This window comes from Ranitomeya imitator, chromosome 2 (assembly GCF_032444005.1).
Source record: "Ranitomeya imitator isolate aRanImi1 chromosome 2, aRanImi1.pri, whole genome shotgun sequence".
Classification (NCBI taxonomy): domain Eukaryota; kingdom Metazoa; phylum Chordata; class Amphibia; order Anura; family Dendrobatidae; genus Ranitomeya; species Ranitomeya imitator.
Window position 1 is genome coordinate 691,924,834 of NC_091283.1, and position 19,151 is coordinate 691,943,984.

General features: G+C 41.9%; 1 long non-coding RNA gene across 1 annotated transcript in view; it reads right to left on the reverse strand.

Annotated features, from left to right (window-relative positions):
• LOC138665518 (uncharacterized) overlaps positions 1 to 19,151 on the reverse strand; it is a 163,267-nt gene that overhangs the window by 84,707 nt on the left and 59,409 nt on the right. Inside the window, exons 2-3 of the long non-coding RNA XR_011318483.1 lie at positions 13,410 to 13,572; positions 3,510 to 3,669 (exon numbers count right to left, since the gene is read on the reverse strand). This is a non-coding gene — a long non-coding RNA (uncharacterized lncRNA). The remainder of the gene's footprint in view (positions 1 to 3,509; positions 3,670 to 13,409; positions 13,573 to 19,151) is intronic.

Genomic DNA, 19,151 nt, shown 5'->3' on the forward strand with positions numbered 1-19,151 from the left:
CAATTTGGGACTTAATGACAGAGCCAATTTTTACTATTCTGACCACTGTCACTTTATGAGGTTATAACTCTGGAACACTTCAACGGATCCCGCTTATTCTGAGATTGTTTTTCGTGACATATTCTACTTCATGATAGTGGTAACATTTCTTCGATATTACTTGCGATTATTAAAAAAAATGAAAATATGGATACAATTTTTAAAATTTTGCAATTTTCAAACTAAATTTTTATGCCCTTAAATCAGAAAGATATGTCACACAAAATTGTTAATGAAAAATTTTTTAGGGACCATCTCACATTTAAAGTCACTTTGAGGGGTGTACATGACAGAAAATACCCAAACTTAATGCCATTCTAAAAACTACACTCCTCAAGGTGCTCAAAACCACATTCAAGAAGTTTATTAACCCTTTACGTGCTTCACGGGAACTGAAACAATGTGGAAGGAAAAAATGAACATTTAACTTTTTTGTTGCAAACATTTTACTTCAGAATCAATTTTTTTTATTTTCACAATGTAAAAAGAGAAAATGAACTACAAAGTTTGTTGTGCAATTTCTCCTGAATACGCCGATACCATATATGTGGGGGTAAACCACTGTTTGGGCGCACGGCAAGGCATGGAAGGGAAGGAGCACCATTTGACTTTTTCAATGCAGAATTGCAGAGATCCTGATGTACCTAAACAGTAGAAACCCCCCACAAGTGACCCCATTTTGGAAACTAGACTCCACAAAGAGCTTATCTAGATGTGTGGAGAGCACCATGAAGCCCAAAGTGTTTCACTACAGTTTATAACGCAGAGCCGTGAAAATACCAAATCATTTTTTTTCCCCACAAAAATAATTAGTCCACATTTTTTCCCCCAAGGGTAACAGGAAAAATTAGACCCCCAAAGTTGTTGTTCAATTTTTCCTGACTACACTTATGCCCCATGTTTGGGTAAACCACTGTTTGGGCGCACGTCGGGGCTCGGAAGGGAGGGAGCACCATTTGACTTTTTGAATGCAAGATTGGCTGGAATCAATGGTGGCGCCATGTCTCGTTTGGAGAGCCCCTGATGTGCCTAAACAGTGGAAACCCCCCAATTCTAACTCCAACACTAACCCCAACACACCCCTAACCCTAATCCCAAACCTAACTCTAGTTCCAACTGTAACCCTAAGTGCCCACATTGCGGATTCATGTGCGGATTTTTCAGCAGTTTTTGAAAAATCCGCAGGTAAAACGCACTGCATTTTACTTGCGGATTTACAATGTTTTCTGTGCGGATTCCTATTGAGGAACAGGTGTAAAACGCTGCGGAATCTGCACAAAGAATTGACATGCTGCGGAAAATACAACGCAGTGTTTCCGCGCGGTATTTTCCGCACCATGGGCACAGCGGATTTGGTTTTCCATAGGTTTACATGGTACTGTAAACGTGATGGAAAACTGCTACGAATCCGCAGCGGCCAATCCACACCGTGTGCACAGAGCCTAATTCTAACCCCAACCCTAATTCTAACCCTATTAGAAAAATAAAAATATATTTTCTTTATTTTATTATTTTCCTACCTATGGGGGTGATAAGGGGGGGGTTATTTATTATCTTTTTTATTTTGATAACTGTGAAAGGTTGTATGACAGTGATCAAAATGTACCTGGAATGAATCTGCGGGACGTACTAAAAAGAATGAAGAAAAGGAATAAATAAAAAGAATGAACATAATAACTTATAGGTCCAAAGAGATGGAGAGGAGTTATAGATTTCTTATGCATCTTGGATATGAACTGAACATAAATTATATGTAAAAAAAAATTAGGAAATCAACATAGATCCCGTAAAAAAGGTATATATTATATTCCCTGAGCTTTATAGGTGGGGAATGAACATGAAATATATGTAGGGAATAGGAGAATGAACACATATCCCATATAAACAGGTGTATATTATATTCCCTGAGCTTTATAGGTGGGGAATGAACATGAAATATATGTAGAGAATAGGAGAATGAACACATATCCCATATAAACAGGTGTATATTATATTCCCTGAGCCTGATAGGTGGGGAATGAACATAAAATATGTGTAGATAATAGAGGAATGAACACATATCCCATATAAATAGGTGTATATTATATTCCCTGAGCCTAATAGGTGGGGAATGAACATGAAATATATGTAGATAACAGGAGAATGAACACATATCCCATATAAATAGGTGTATATTATATTCCCTGAGCCTAATAGGTGGGGAATGAACATGAAATATGTGTAGATAATAGAGGAATGAACACATATCCCATATAAACAGGTGTATATTATATTCCCTGAGCCTGATAGGTGGGGAATGAACATGAAATATGTGTAGAGAATAGAGGAATGAACACATATCCCATATAAACAGGTGTATATTATATTCCCTGAGCTTTATAGGTGGGGAATGAACATGAAATATGTGTAGATAATAGAGGAATGAACACATATCCCATATAAACAGGTGTATATTATATTCCCTGAGCTTTATAGGTGGGGAATGAACATGAAATATGTGTAGAGAATAGGAGAATGATCACATATCCCATATAAACAGGTTTATATTATATTCCCTGATCCTGATAGGTGGGGAATGAACATGAAATATATGTAGAGAATAGGAGAATGAACACATATCCCATATAAACAGGTGTATATTATATTCCCTGTGCCTGATAGGTGGGGAATGAACATGAAATATATGTAGATAATAGGAGAATGAACACATATCTCAAATAAACAGGTGTATATTATATTCTCTGTGCCTGATAGGTGGGGAATGAACATGAAATATATGTAGAGAATAGGAGAATGAACACATATCCCATATAAACAGGTGTATATTATATTCCCTGAGCCTGATAGGTGGGGAATGAACATGAAATATATGTAGAGAATAGGAGAATGAACACATATCCCACATAAACAGGTGTATATTATATTCCCTGAGCCTGATAGGTGGGGAATGAAGATGAAATATATGTAGATAATAGGAGAATGAACACATATCCCATATAAACAGGTGTATATTATATTCCCTGTGCCTGATAGGTGGGGAATGAACATGAAATATATGTAGATAATAGAGGAATGAACATATATCCCATATAAACAGGTGTATATTATATTCCCTGAGCCTGATAGGTGGGGAATGAAGATGAAATATATGTAGAGAATAGAAGAATGAACACATATCCCATATAAACAGGTGTATATTATATTCCCTGAGCCTGATAGGTGGGGAATGAACATGAAATATATGTGGAGAAAGAACACATATCCCATATAAACAGGTGTATATTATAGTCCCTGAGCCTGATAGGTGGGGAATGAAGAAGAAATATATGTAGATAATTGGAGAATGAAACATCCCATAAAAACAGGTGTATATTATTTTCGAAAATAAAAATCATAGAGTTCATTCATAGAGTTATGCACATGAAGTTATACTAAGGTATCAAAGCTCCAGTTAGTGATTCATGGGTTACCTTATATAGCAGAGATGAGAGAATAATCCAGTGTTCGATCTCTAGATAGTCCCGGAGGAGGGAGAGGGTTCCGCAGAAACGTTAGTGGTTGGAGTTCAGGAAGTCTTCTGGAGCGCTGTCCTGGCCGGTGACAGATGCCCTCTTGCTTCTCTGGTAGGCCCTTGTGCAAGCATGGAGCACTCGTGTTAGAAGCCGGCAGCGCGCGGTGAGCGTGCAGGACCTAGCGTGACGTCAGAAATCACGTGACCAGGCACGTGACAATGTACAGAGCTCTATGTGGACTAATTCCTACGTGTTTTGGGAAGCTCGGATTCCTTCATCAGGGATGTTTCATTGATTGACGGAGCTGTCTTTTATCTTCAGAGTGTGTCATGTGACATAGAATTTAGTCAGTGAAGGCTAAGAGTTCTACTTCACTTTTGAGACCTCTAGGTATTAGTGTCTAGTTCAAATATCCATCTATTCTCTGCAAGGGACATTTGTTTAATGTATTTTCCTTTTTTCCAGTCCCTTTTAACAATATGGAGACCAGTGCGCAAGTGCTCACTGATTCTAACATTAAGTGGGCGCTTGGTACGTCCCACATAATGTTTACCGCAAGGGCATTTTAATGAATAAATAACTACTGAAGTATTGCATGCAATGCAATCCCTAATGGTGAATTCTGTGGTTCCGTTTGAAATATTAAATTGTTTTCCTGTTTGCAATGTTTTGTATGTTTTACACTTGTGGCAGGGGTAAAATCCTCTACGGACTTGTAAGAAGCGTGAAAGAAGACTTATTGAGGGATTGGTGATAGCTTTCTTGTAAATACATTTGGGATGAGCTGAAAAACGATCTCCCATGATTTTGTCTTCTTTTAGGACACTCCAATGTTTTTCCACTATATTCCTTAAAATATGGCAATTTGCATTGTATTGGAAAATGATAGGGATATCTTCCCTAATGTTAGGGTCTCTCATTTTTTTTTTTTTTATTTTGGAGTAAATTTATCCTCGGTATGTTTTCCACTAGTTCTTTTGTTTGCATCAATTGACGTTTGTCGTACCCTTTGTTGATAAATTTCTGTGTCAGAAAATCAGCCTCCTTATTAAAGTCGCGGGTCTTAGAACAATTCCTATGTGCCTGTATGTATTGACTATTTGGGTGTGAACTACCGGCGAACCTGGTCCTCTGGAATCGTTTTATTGACAATATAATTTTCATCTGGTCAGGTGGACCTAAACTTTTAACTGATTTTATTGCTTAAATAAATAAAAATGATATTTTAAAAAAACTTTTCGGCAACCATGAGTACAGAATCAATTAATTTTCTGGATCTGAACATTTTTGTAGAGGAAGGAACTATTCAGACCCAAACATACCATAAACCAACTGATTGTAACAATTACATCTCAATGGACAGTTGCCATCTCCCCAGCTGTCTTATTAACATCCCAAAGAGTCAATACATACGGGCACATAGGAATTGTTCTAAGACCCACGACTTTAATAAGGAGGCTGATTTTCTGACACAGAAATTTATCAACAAAGGGTATGACAAACGTCAATTGATGCAAACAAAAGAACTAGTGGAAAACATACCGAGGATAAATTTACTCCAAAATAAAAAAAAAAATGAGAGACCCTAACATTAGGGAAGATATCCCTATCATTTTCCAATACAATGCAAATTGCCATATTTTAAGGAATATAGTGGAAGTATATTGGAGTGTCCTAAAAGAAGACGATGTGAATATTTTTCTGCCCAATGATGACAGAAGTATTCTAGGAGTGATACCTTTATTGGCGAACCAGAAAATAATATGTTTGCAGCTTTCAGAGCACAGTGGCTCCTTCTTCAAACAAGATTACTAATTATTTTCTGGTTCGCCAATAAAGGTATCACTCCTAGAATACTTCTGTCATCATTGGGCAGAAAAGTATTCATATCGATTTTTCTGGCTAACATGGTACCACAATACAATTTGTTATTGTAGATCATCTAAAAGAAGACAAAATCAAGGGAGATCGTTTATCAGCTCATCCCAAATGTATTTACAAGAAAGCTAGAAATTTGGGCAATCTAATAGCCCCCACAATCACCAATCCCTCAGTAAGTCCTCTTTCACGCTTCTTACAAGTCCGCAGAGGATTTTACCCCTGCAGCAAGTGTAAGACATGCAAAACATTGCAGACAGGAAAACAATTTAACCCCTTTCGTTACCCCCAAGGGTGGTTTGCACGTTAATGACCGGGCCAATTTTTACAATTCTGACCACTGTCCCTTCATGAGGTTATAACTCTGGAACGCTTCAACGGATCCCAGTGATTATGATATACTTTTCTCGGGACATATTGTACTTCATGTTAGTGGTAACATTTCTTTGATATTACCTGTGTTTATTTGTGAAAAAAAGAAATTTGGCAAAAATTTTTGAAAATTTCGCAATTTTCCAAATTTAAATTTTCATGCCCTTTAATCATACGGATTTATCACACAAAATACATAATAAGTAACATTTCTCACATGTCTACTTTACAGCAGCGCAATTTTGGAACAACATCTTTTTGTTAGGAAGTTATAAGGGCTAAAAGATCACCAGCGATTTCTCATTTTTACAACACCATTTTTTTAGGGACCACATCACATTTGAAGTCACTTTGAGGGGTCTATATGATAGAAAATAACCAAGTGTGACACCATTCTAAAAACTGCACCCCTCAAGGTGCTCAAAACCATATTCAAGAAGTTTATTAACCCTTCAGGTGCTTCACAGGAATTTTTGGAATGTTTAAAAAAAAATGAACATTTAACTTTTTTTCAATTTTTTTTATTTCAGGTCCAATATGTTTTATTTTACCAAAGGTAACAGGAGAAATTGGACCCCAACAGTTGTTGTACATTTTGTCCTGAGTAGCATATACCCCATATGTGGGGATAAACCACTGTTGGGGCGCATGGAAGAGCTCGGAAGGCAAGAAGTGCCGTTTGACTTTTCAATGCAAAATTGGATGGAATTGAGATAGGAGGCCATGTCGTGTTTGGAGAGCCCCTGATTTACCTAAACAGTAGAAACCCCCCACAAGTGACCCCATATTGGAAACTAGACCCCCCCAAGGAATTTATCTAGATGTGTTGTGAGAACTTTGAACCCCCAAGTGTTTCACTAGAGTTTATAACGCAGAGCCGTGAAAATAAAAAATAATTTTTTTCCACAAAAATATTTTAGCCCCCAGTTTTGTATTTTCCCAAGGGTAACAGGAGAAATTAGACAGCAAAAGTTGTTGTGCAATTTGTCCTGAGTACGCTGATACCCCATATGTGGGAGAAAACTACTGTTTGGGAACATGTCGGGTCTCGGAAGGGAAGTAGTGGTGTTTTTTAACTCAAACTTTGATGGAATGGTCTGCTGGCGTCATGTTGCGTTTGCAGAGCCACTGATGTGCCTAAACAGTAGAAACCCCCACAAGTGACCCCATTTTGGAAACTAGATCCCCCAAGGAACTTATCTAGATGTGTTGTGAGAACTATGAACGCCCAAGCACTTCACTAAAGATTATAACACAGAGCTGTGAAAACAAAAAATAATTTGATTTTTTTAGCCCTCAAATTTTTATTTTCCCAAGGGTAACAGGAGAAATTGCACCAAAAAACGTGTCCAATTTGTCTTGAGTACGCTGAGACCCTATATGTGGGGGTAAACCACTGTCTGGGCGCATGGCAGAGCTCGGAAGTGAAGGAGCACAGTTTTACTTTTTCAACGCAGAATTGGCTGGAATTGAGATTGGATGCCATGTCGCGTTTGCAGAGCTCCTGGTGTGCCTAAACATTGAAACCGCCAATTCTAACTCCAACCCGAACACACCCCTAACCACACCCCTAACCCGAACTGGCCCCTAACCCTAATTCCAACCCTAATCACACCCCTAACCCCAACACAGTCCTATCCCCAACACATCCCTAATCCCTACCCTAACCATAACATTAACCACCTTCCTAACCCTAATCCCAACACTATTCCCAACCATAAACATAATCCAAACCCTAACCTCATCTCTAGCCCCAACCCTAACCCAAACTTTAGCCCCAACCCTAACCCTAACTTTAGCCCCAACCCTAACCCTAACTTTAACCCTAGCCCTAACCCTAATGGGAAAATAGAAAAAAATACTTTTTTATTTTATTATTTTTCCCTAACTAAGGGGGATTATAAAGGGGGGTTTGATTTACTATTTATAGTGGGTTTTATAGCGTTGTTTTGCTTGGCAGCTGTCACACACTAAAAGACGCTTTTTGCATCACCACATTTTGAGAACTATAATTTTTCTATATTTTGTCCCACAGAGTCATTTGAGGTCTTGTTTTTTGCAGGACGAGTTGATGTTTTTATTGGTAACATTTTCGGGCACCTAACTTTTTTTTATCACTTTTTATTACGATTTATGGGAGGCAGAATGAACAAAAAACAGCAATTTATTAATTTCTTTTGCGGGGGGCTTTTATACCGTTCCACGTTTGGTGAAATTGATAAGGCAGTTTTATTCTTCAGGTTAGTACAATTACAGCGATACCTCATTTATATTTGTTTTATGTTTTGGCGCTTTTAAACAATAAAAACTATTTTATATTAAAAAAAATTATTATTTTTGCATTTTTGCATTGCTTTATTCTGAGAGCTATAACTTTTTCATTTTTTTGCTGATGATGCTGTATGGTGGCTTGTATTATGCGGGACAAGATTACGTTTTCAGCGATACCATGTTTAATTATATCCGTCTTTTTGATTGCGTGTTATTCCACTTTTTGTTCGGCGGTATGATGATAAATCATTGTTTTTTGCCTCGTTTTTTATTTTATTTTCACTGAAGGGGTTAACTAGTGGAACAGTTTTATAGGTCGGGTCATTTCGGACGCGGCGATACTAAATATGTCTAATTTTATTGTTTTTTTCTTTTTATTTACATAAAGAAATGTATTTTTTGGAAAAATATTTATTCATTTTTTTCCCTTTATTTAGGAATTTTTGTAAAAATATTTTTACACATGTTAATTTTGTTTGTTTTTTACTTTTTTACTTTGTCCCAGTGTGGGACATCACTGTATAAAGTCAGATCGCTGCTCTGACACTTTGCAGAGCACTGTGTCAGAACAGCGATCTGACAGGCAGTGCTGGAGGCTTGCCGATGCTTGCTCTCAGCAGGCACTGACAAACCACCTCCCTACAGGACCCAAAAAGACCCCGCTGCCATCTTGGTTCCGGGGCCCGCAGGGAGGAGACCCTCGGAACAACGCAATCACATTGTGTTGTTCTGAGAGTCCCAAGGAAACACATTGGGAGCCCCCTCCCTGCGCGATGCTTCCCTATGCCACCGCAATGCTGCGATCTTGTTTGATCGCAGTGTTTCTGGGGTTAGAGTGCCGGGAACGGTCCGCAACCGCTCCTGGCACATAGTGCCGGATGTCTGCTGTGATAATCAGCTGACACCCGGCCGCGCTTCCTCCGTGAGCACGGCTGATTGGTGGTGACGTACTGTCCCGTGCATGGGAATTAGGTCCCAGGTCACACAAACGGCATAGTGCATCTGATGGTAGAAAGGGGTTAAACAAATGTCCCTTGCAGAGAATAGATGGATATTTGAACTAGACACTCTAATACCTAGAGGTCTCAAAAGTAGTGTTGAGCATTCCGATACCGCAAGTATCGGGTATCGGCCGATACTTGCGGTATCGGAATTCCGATACCGAGATCCGATACTTTTGTGGTATCGGGTATCGGTATCGGATACATAGAGATGTGTAAAATAAAGAATTAAAATAAAAAATATTGATATATTTACCTCTCCGGCGGCCCCTGGACTCAGCGCGGGTAACCGGCAGGCTTCGTTGTTCAAAATCAGCGCTTTTAGGACCTGAGAATCACGTCCCGGCTTCTGATTGGTCGCGGGCCGCCCATGTGACCGCCACGCGACCAATCACAAGCCGCGACGTCTTCGCAAGCTATTAACGCGTTCATTTTTAAAAATGAGCGCGTTAATGGCTTTCAAAGACGTAGCGGCTTGTGATTGGTCGCGGCCACGCGACCAATCACAAGCCGCGACGTCACCGCAAGCTATTAACGCGCTCATTTTTAAAAATGAGCGCGTTAATGGCTTTCAAAGACGTAGCGGCTTGTGATTGGTCGCGCCCACGCGACCAATCACAAGCCGCGACGTCACCGCAAGCTATTAACGCGCTCATTTTTAAAAATGAGCGCGTTAATAGCTTGCGGTGACGTCGCGGCTTGTGATTGGTCGCGTGGCGGTCACATGGGCGGCCCGCGACCAATCAGAAGCCGGGACGTGATTCTCAGGTCCTAAAAGCGCTGATTTTGAACAACGAAGCCTGCCGGTTACCCGCGCTGAGTTCAGGGGCCGCCGGAGAGGTAAATATATCAAAATTTTTTATTTTAATTCTTTATTTTACACATCCCTATGGATCCCAGGGCCTGAAGGAGAGTTTCCTCTCCTTCAGACCCTGGGAACCATGAGAATACCTTCCGATACTTGATGTCCCATTGACTTGTATTGGTATCGGATATCGGTATCGGCGATATCCGATATTTTTCGGGTATCGGCCGATACTATCCGATACCGATACTTTCAAGTATCGGACGGTATCGCTCAACACTACTCAAAAGTGAAGTAGAACTCTTAGCCTTCACTGACTAAATTCTGTCACATGACACACTCTGAAGATAAAAGACAGCTCCGTCAATCAATGGACCATTCCTGACGAAGGAAACCCTTGCAAAAATATCCACAGCAGATTATACAAAAAATTCCTCCATCTAACTAAAGACATGGAACGTATATCTGCAACTCCAGAGACTACTAAACTCAGAGCAGGAATACAATCAAAAAACAAGCACACAGCTTGTGTGCCATAGAAAAAGAAACAGACACTTATCTTAGCTGAATTGGCAGCTAAGCAGGAGAAGCCAGACAGAGATCCAACACTTCCCAAGAAACATTGACAACTGGCAAGGACTAATGAGTCCTGCAAACCTAAATACCCCAGTCAGAATTGCAATCATCAGATACACCTGTCCAGGACTGCAGCCCAGAGACAACTGCATTACCACCTACAACCCCCGGAGGGAGCCCAAAAGCAGAATTCACAACAGTACCCCCCCTTGAGGAGGGGTCACCGAACCCTCACCAGAGCCCCCAGGCCGATCAGGATGAGCCAGATGAAAGGCACGAACCAAATCAGCGGCATGGACATCAGAGGCAAAAACCCAAGAATTATCCTCCTGGCGATAACCCTTCCACTTGACAAGGTACTGAAGCTTCCGCCTCGAAAAACGGGAATCCAAAATCTTCTCAACAACATATTCCAACTCCCCATCAACCAACACAGGGACCGGAGGATCAACAGAGGGAACAACAGGCTCCACAGATTTCCGCAATAAAGATCTATGGAAGACATTATGGATAGCAAAAGAGGCCGGAAGCGCCAGCCGAAAAGACACCGGATTAATAATCTCAGAAATCCTATAAGGACCAATAAACCGAGGCTTAAACTTAGGAGAAGAAACCGTCATAGGAACATGACGGGAAGACAACCAGACCAGATCCCCAACCCGAAGCCAGGAACCAACACACCGACGACGGTTAGCAAAACGCTGAGCCTCCTCCTGAAACAACACCAAATAGTCCACCACATGAGCCCAAATCTGCTGCAACCTGTCAACCACAGAATCCACACCAGGACAGTCAGAAGGCTCAACCTGCCCAGAAGAAAAACGAGGATGAAAACCAAAATTACAAAAGAAAGGCGAAACCAAAGTAGCCGAACTAGCCCGATTATTAAGGGCAAACTCGGCCAATGGCAAGAAAGCCACCCAATCATCCTGATCAGCAGACACAAGGCATCTCAAATAAGTCTCCAAAGTCTGATTAGTTCGCTCGGTCTGACCATTTGTCTGAGGATGAAACGCAGAAGAAAAAGACAAATCAATGCCCAGCCTAGCACAAACGGCCCGCCAAAATCTAGAAACAAACTGGGAACCTCAATCGGACACAATATTCTCCGGAATACCATGCAAACGGACCACATGCTGAAAAAACAACGGAACCAAATCCGAAGATGAAGGCAATTTAGGCAAAGGCACCAAATGAACCATCTTAGAGAACCGGTCACAAACAACCCAGATAACCGACATCCTCTGGGAAACCGGAAGATCGGAAATAAAATCCATAGAAATATGCGTCCAGGGCCTCTCAGGGACCGGCAATGGCAAAAGCAACCCACTAGCACGGGAACAACAAGGCTTGGCCCGTGCACAAGTCCCACAGGACTGCACAAAAGAATGCACAACGCGACAAAGAAGGCGACCAAAAGGACCTACCAACCAAGTCTCTGGTACCAAAAATGCCAGGATGACCAGCCAACACGGAACAGTCTACTCTACTAGTCCATCTGTCAGGAACAAACAGTTTCCCCACAGGACAGCGGTCAGGTTTGTCAGCCTGAAATTCCTAAAGAACCCGTCGTAAATCATGGGAATTGGTAGAAAGGACCACCCCTTCTTTCAGAATACCGACCGGTTCTAAGACCTCAGGAGAATCAGGCGAAAAACTCCTAGAGAGGGCATCAGCCTTAATGTTCTTAGAACCCGGAAGGTACGAGACCACAAAATCAAAATGGGAAAAAAACAAGGACCATCGAGCCTGTCTAGGATTCAGCCGTTTGGCAGACTTGAGGTAAATCAAATTCTTATGATCGGTCAAGGCCATAATACGGTGCTTAGCTCCCTCAAGCCAATGTCGCCACTCCTCAAACGCCCACTTCATAGCCAACAACTCCCGATTGCCGACATCATAATTGCGTTCAGCAGGTGAAAACTTACGGGAAAAGAAGGCACACGGTTTCATTAAGGAACCAACAGGATCCCTCTGAGACAAAACGGCCCCTGCCCCAATCTCAGAAGTGTCAACCTCAACCTGAAACAGAAGAGAAACATCCGGTTGGCGCAACGCCGGAGCAGAAGTAAATCGACGTTTAAGCTCCTGAAAGGCAGAGACAGCTGCAGAGGACCAATTCGCCGCATCAGCGCCTTTCTTCGTCAAATCGGTCAAGGGTTTAACCACCCTTGATCTTAAAACAATTTTCAAAAAACATTGGAACATTCTCCTAACTGACCCTACCCTTCAAAAGATCCTCCCCTCGAGTCCATCTATGGTAGCAAAAAGAAGCAGGAACCTACGGGACTTACTTATACGTAGCCATTATGACCCTATTCTTGAATCCCAATACAAGCCACTACAACAGGGATTTTTTCCATGTGGGATCTGTAAAGCCTGCCTCGACATGAAAAAAGCTCTCTCTTTTACCAACACCGATGGATCCAGGAATCTGGAGATTCGGAAACATCTCACATGCTCCTCCCAGGGTGTCATATACCATGCCACATGCCCTTGTGGCTTAATATATATTGGTATGACCACCCAGGAGGTAAAACTTCGGGTACGTGAACATCTTAGGGACATAGAAAAGGCTAAAGCTATTCAGGACCCATCCCTCTTAAAGACCCTACTGCGTCATTTTAAAATCAGACATAACTGTAACCCCAACGGATTACTCTTTAAGGCCATTGACCAGATCAATTTGGGGACACGTGGAGGTGATTTGGCCAAGTCCCTAGCACAATTGGAAAGCAAGTGGATTTATAGACTTGGCACAATCACCCCGCGTGGCCTCAACGAAAGCATTGGCTTTAATTCCTTTTTTGTAACTGCATACCTGAATACTACAGGACCGGTTTTTAGGTGTTTTTATATATTTTTCTACATATGTGTCTTTTTTAAGTGGTTTTAAGTACCCCTTTTGTAGGGTGTTTTTAATTTCAGTGTATGTAATAACTGTGACGTTCTTACCTTAGGTGGTTCTGTGTATGTGTGGCGTTGTTCCTGGTCGTTGTGCCTTGTCGTCTTGGTCCCCGGTCTGTGTCGTTTTGGATCAGGGTGGATGTCTTGTTCCGGTGCACCGGTTCATTTTTCTTCAGGCAGGAGTCTGGATGTCCTATATATGGCTGCATCTCTGGAAAATAAATGAGTGGATTAATTTCCAACATTTGGACTACAAAGCACTCAGTTATATATATTTGTTATTTTTAGGTGTTCAGCCATTTTACATCTTTAACAATCTCGTTATTATTATCACTCTGTTTTATTTTTGCATTAGCTTTGACTATTGTATTTATATACCTACGCCTGTGCCCTTGGGCAGGGGTTTTCCCCCCCCCTCTTTTTCTTTCTTTAGTGTAGCTTGCACCTTTGGTTGGTACTCTTCTTTATTGTAGTTGTGTATACATATCAGTATTTATTATCACTTAGGGGTTTGAGATAGCCTCACCTTTATTGAGTATGGGTTTATACCATATACACTAGTCACCGGTATGGTGGTACTACACATTTTGGCATCTTATTATCCATACTACTTTATTATCATTTTTTTGTACTTTTGTCCCTTTCACTCATTGTTTACATTCTACACCGCTCACAGACATCATTATTTCACATCCATAAGCATATTTCCTGGCCCCTTCCATTTTTATGGCTATTTAATATTTATTAATATTTAATATTTATTATGTTTTTTGGTCCCCTTTTTTTCATTTCCCCTTGCCCATCGTAGCTTTACATCCTTGATCCGGTTATAGGCGTATGGGGGTACACGCGAGCATGGGTGTGCATATTTGTGCCTTTACATGTAGATATATATATACTACCGGAGTGGTATCCAATTTTATTATCATTTAATTAGCTCCACTTATCCTGCCCTTACGGTGCTCCTTTTCTTATTTTTCCTCGCATTCTATTTTTGTACTTTTTGTATTTATTTATTTATTTCTTAGCACTTTTTCTTCCCAGTCCTTTGTTACTGCCCTGCACATTTTATTTTATATATATATATATATATTTTTTTTTCCCCGGTTCCAATAGGCATACTCACGTCGGTCTTTTACGGCGATCCTCTATTCTAAATACGCATGCCCAGTTCTCCTTATTTCCTTTGATGTACCTGGGAGTGGTACTGCGCACGCGCAGGGTCCGCACTCTCCCCCACTGACTCCCGAGAGGCGCTAATCACGTGACCGCAGTGCGTTCCACTGCGTGCCACGGTGTGCATGCTCGGGAGTTCCTTTGGTTTGGTGGGACGGCCCTTGTATGCGCGCGCAGCCACAAGCCTCCCAGAACATTTGTTCTACCTCCCTTTCCATCGATCATGGTCCCTGGCGGCAGTGCGCACGTGCGGGGTCCGTACCCCGCCTCTGACTTCCGAGGGGCGCGATCACGTGACTGCAGTGCGTCCCACTGCGTGTCACGGTGCACAGACTCGGAAGTCCCTTTGGCTTTGGTGGGACGGCCCTACAACGCGCGCAATTTGAAGCTGCACAGAACACCTCCGGTTTAATCAGTGCCACTCTCTTACACTATAAAAGCCCCCCACACCTCCTGAACCCTGTCCTCGCCCCCATTGAAGAAGCTACGGCGAAACAGCGCTTGTTGGGCGCATGGGAACCGTGGCTGCACTATCCCTTTGCACTTGATACCACCGCATCTGATCACAGGTAATTTACTCCCTGGCTATTTAACCCTATTGTGGTAAGTTTCCATTGTTGCACCTTATGGTGGTAGTATTCGCCTTTACATTAGCAGGTCTCTTTCTTGCCTTGTACTTAGGATAGACATATACTTACCTGGTGCCAGGTCATTTAAGCTATCAATAGGATATTTTTATGCCTAAGGGGGCCATACCTTGTATTACATTTAGATATATCTGCATTAGGTCATCTAGTTTGCTCAATCTTATATCTTATATTACCATCATATATTACCGCTATTGGGTACATCTGTTCAAACCCCTCACGGTATAGTGCAGTCTCGTTTTCTCCAGTCTGGTGGTTTAAACCCCCTCCTTCCTTTTCCTTTCCCTCCCCATGTTTAATGTCTCATTTTACTGTTAATATTTTGTTTCAATAAAATTATTACTTTTTTAAATATCATCCCCCCTCTCTTCACTTCTTTTTCTGTTGTGGTACTCCATGATGGAATATGTGATTTATTTAAGGGTTTAACCACGCTGGAAAAATTAGCAATGAAACGGCGATAAAAATTAGCAAAACCCAAAAAATTCTGAAGGCTCTTCACGGATGTGGGCTGAACCTTAACCGGATCCATCTCTATAGACGAGGGAGAAAAAATAAAGCCCAAAAAAGAAACCTTCTGCACCCCAAAGAGACACTTAGACCCTTTCACAAACAGGGCATTGTCACGAAGGATCTGAAATACCATCCTGACCTGTTCCACACGAGACTCCCAATCATCGGAAAAAATCAAAATATCGTCCAAATATACAATCAAGCACTTATCAATATAAGTCTGGAAAATATCATGCATGAAGAACTGAAAAACAGATGGAGCATTAGTGAGCCCGAATGGCATCACAAGGTATTCAAAATGGCCTTCGGGCGTGTTAAACGCAGTTTTCAATTAATCACCCTGCTTAATACGAACAAGATTATATGCCCCCCGAAGGTCAATCTTCGTAAACCAACTAGCTCCCTTAATCCTAGCAAACAAATCGGTAAGCAAAGGTAAAGGGTATTGAAACTTGACCGTGATTTTATTCAAGAGGCAATAATCAACACAGGGTCTCAAGGAACCATCTTTTTTAGCAACAAAAAAGAACCCCGCTCCCAACGGTGAAGACGATGGCCGAATATGCCCTTGCTCCAAAGATTCCTTAATATAGCTCCGCATGGCGATATGTTCAGGCACAGACAGGTTGAAAAGTCGACCCTTAGGAAACTTACAGCCTGGAATCAAGTCAATAGCACAATCGCAGTCCCAGTGCGGTGGAAGGAAACTGGACTTGGGCTCATCGAATACATCCTGAAAATCAGACAAAAACTCTGGAATTTCAGAAGAGGAAGAAGAGGAGATTGACATCAAAGGAACATCATTATGAACCCCCTGACAACCCCAACTAGTCACAGACATGGACTTCCAATCCAACACAGGATTATGTACCTGCAACCACGGAAAACCCAGCACAATAGCATCATGCAAATTATGCAACACCAGAAATCGACAATCTTCCTGATCGGCTGGCGCCATGCGCATGGTCACCTGTGTCCACTAACTGGGGCTTATTTTTAGCCAAGGGTGTAGTATCAATGCCCCTTAAAGGAATAAGGTTCTGCAAAGGCTGCAAGGGAAAACCACAACGCCTGTCAAACTCAAAGTCCATTAAGTTCAAGGCGGCGCCTGAATCCACAAACGCCATGACAGAAAATGATGACAATGAGCAGATCAAGGACACAGATAACAGAAATTTAGGTTGTACAGTACTGATGGTAAATGAACTAGCGATCCTCTTTGTCCGTTTAGGGCAGACTGAAATAACATGAGAAGCATCGCCACAATAATAACACAACCAATTCTGACATCTGAATCCTTGTCGTTCCGTTTTAGACAGAATCCTATCACACTGCATTGGCTCAGGAGTCTGCTCTGAGAACAACGCCACAGCGCGCACAGTTCTGCGCTCCCGTAAGCGCCGGTCAATCTGAATGGCCAGAGACATAGAATCACTCAGACCGGAAGGCGTGGGAAACCCCACCATAACATCTTTAACGGATTCAGAAAGACTCTTTCTGAAAATTGCCGCCAAAGCATCATTATTCCATTTAGTCAACACAGACCATTTTCTGAATTTCTGACAATACAATTCTGCCGCCTCTTGACCCTGAGACAGGGCCAACAAGGTCTTCTCAGCTTGATCCACAGAATTAGGTTCATCATATAATAATCATAAAGCCTGAAAAAAGGAGTCCACATTAAGCAAAGCCAGATTCCCAGATTCCAGGGAAAACGCCCAATCCTGCGGGTCGCCACGCAGCAGGGAGATGACGATTTTAACCTGCTGAATGGAATCACCAGAGGATCGAGGTCTCAGAGCAAAAAATAGTTTACAGTTGTCTTTAAAACTCAAAAATTTGGACCTGTCAGCAAAAAACAAATCAGGAATAGGAATCTTCGGCTCTAAAACAGGAGTTTGAACAATATAATCAGAAATACCCTTTACCCTAGCAGCAAGCTGGGCTACACGAGAAACTAATTCCTGAACATCCATGCTTGCACAAGGCTCCTCAGCCACCCAGAGATAAAGAGGGAAGAGAAGATAAAACAGACTGAAGAAAAAAAATGGCTCAACACCTTTCTTCCCTTCTTCTGAGATGCATTTAACTCATTATGGGCCAGTTGTACTGTTATGATCCGGTGACCTTGGAGCAGCATGAAAACTTTCACTGGAGTAGGTGGTAACTATACTGACCGCAAATCCTGATCTTAACACCGCAACTAGAAGTAGCCGTGGGGTGTACCTAACAAGACCTAGACACCTCGTCACAGCCGGAGGACTAAATACCCCTAAAGATGGAAATAGGAACACTATCTTGCCTCAGAGCAGAACCCCAAAGGATAGGCAGCCCCCCACAAATATTGGCTGTGAGTAGGAGAGGAAAGACACACAGAGTCAGAAAACAGGATTTAGCACAAGAGGCCACTCTAGCTAAAATAGGAAAGGGTAGGACAGAGTTCTGTGCGGTCAGTATTGAAACATTTCCAAAAATATCCACAGCAAATTATACAAAAAATTCCTCCATCTAACTAAAGACGTGGAACGTATATCTGCAACTCCAGAGACTACTAAACTCAGAGCAGGAATACAATCAAAAAACAAGCACACAACTTGTGTGCCATAGAAAAAGAAACAGACACTTATCTTTGCTGAATTGGCAGCTAAGCAGGAGAAGCCAGACAGAGATCCAACACTTCCCAAGAAACATTGACAACTGGCAAGGACTAATGAGTCCTGCAAAGCTAAATACCCCAGTCAGAATTGCAATCATCAGATACACCTGTCCAGGACTGCAGCCCAGAGACAACTGCATTACCACCTACAACTACCGGAGGGTGCCCAAAAGCAGAATTCACAACACTCTCTGCTATGAATAGGTAATTCAGAACCACAATGGACCTTGAAGTTCAGAGCACACAAGTGACCTGACAAAAACCACAAAACATAGGACTAGCTCTGAGACGTGGGAACTCTGCTGACCGCAATCCCTAAACCTATCAAACCACACTAGAGGTAGCCGTGGATTGCGCCTAACGCTCCCTATGCAACTCGGCACAGCCTGAGAAACTAACTAGCCTGAAGATAGAAAAATAAGCCTACCTTGCATCAGAGAAATTCCCCAAAGGAAAAGGCAGCCCCCCACATATAATGACTGTGAGTAAGATGAAAATACAAACACAGAGATGAAATAGATTTAGCAAAGTGAGGCCCGACTTACTGAATAGACCGAAGATAGGAAAGATAGCATTGCGGTCAACACAAAAACCTACAAACAACCACGCAGAGGGGCAAAAAGACCCTCCGCACCGACTAACGGTACGGAGGTGCTCCCTCTGCATCTCAGAGCTTCCAGCAAGCAAGCAAAACCAAAAAAGCAAGCTGGACAGAAAATATAGCAACAAAAGTAACACAAGCAGAACTTAGCTAATGCTGAGCAGACAGGCCACAGGAACGATCCAGGAGGAAGCAAG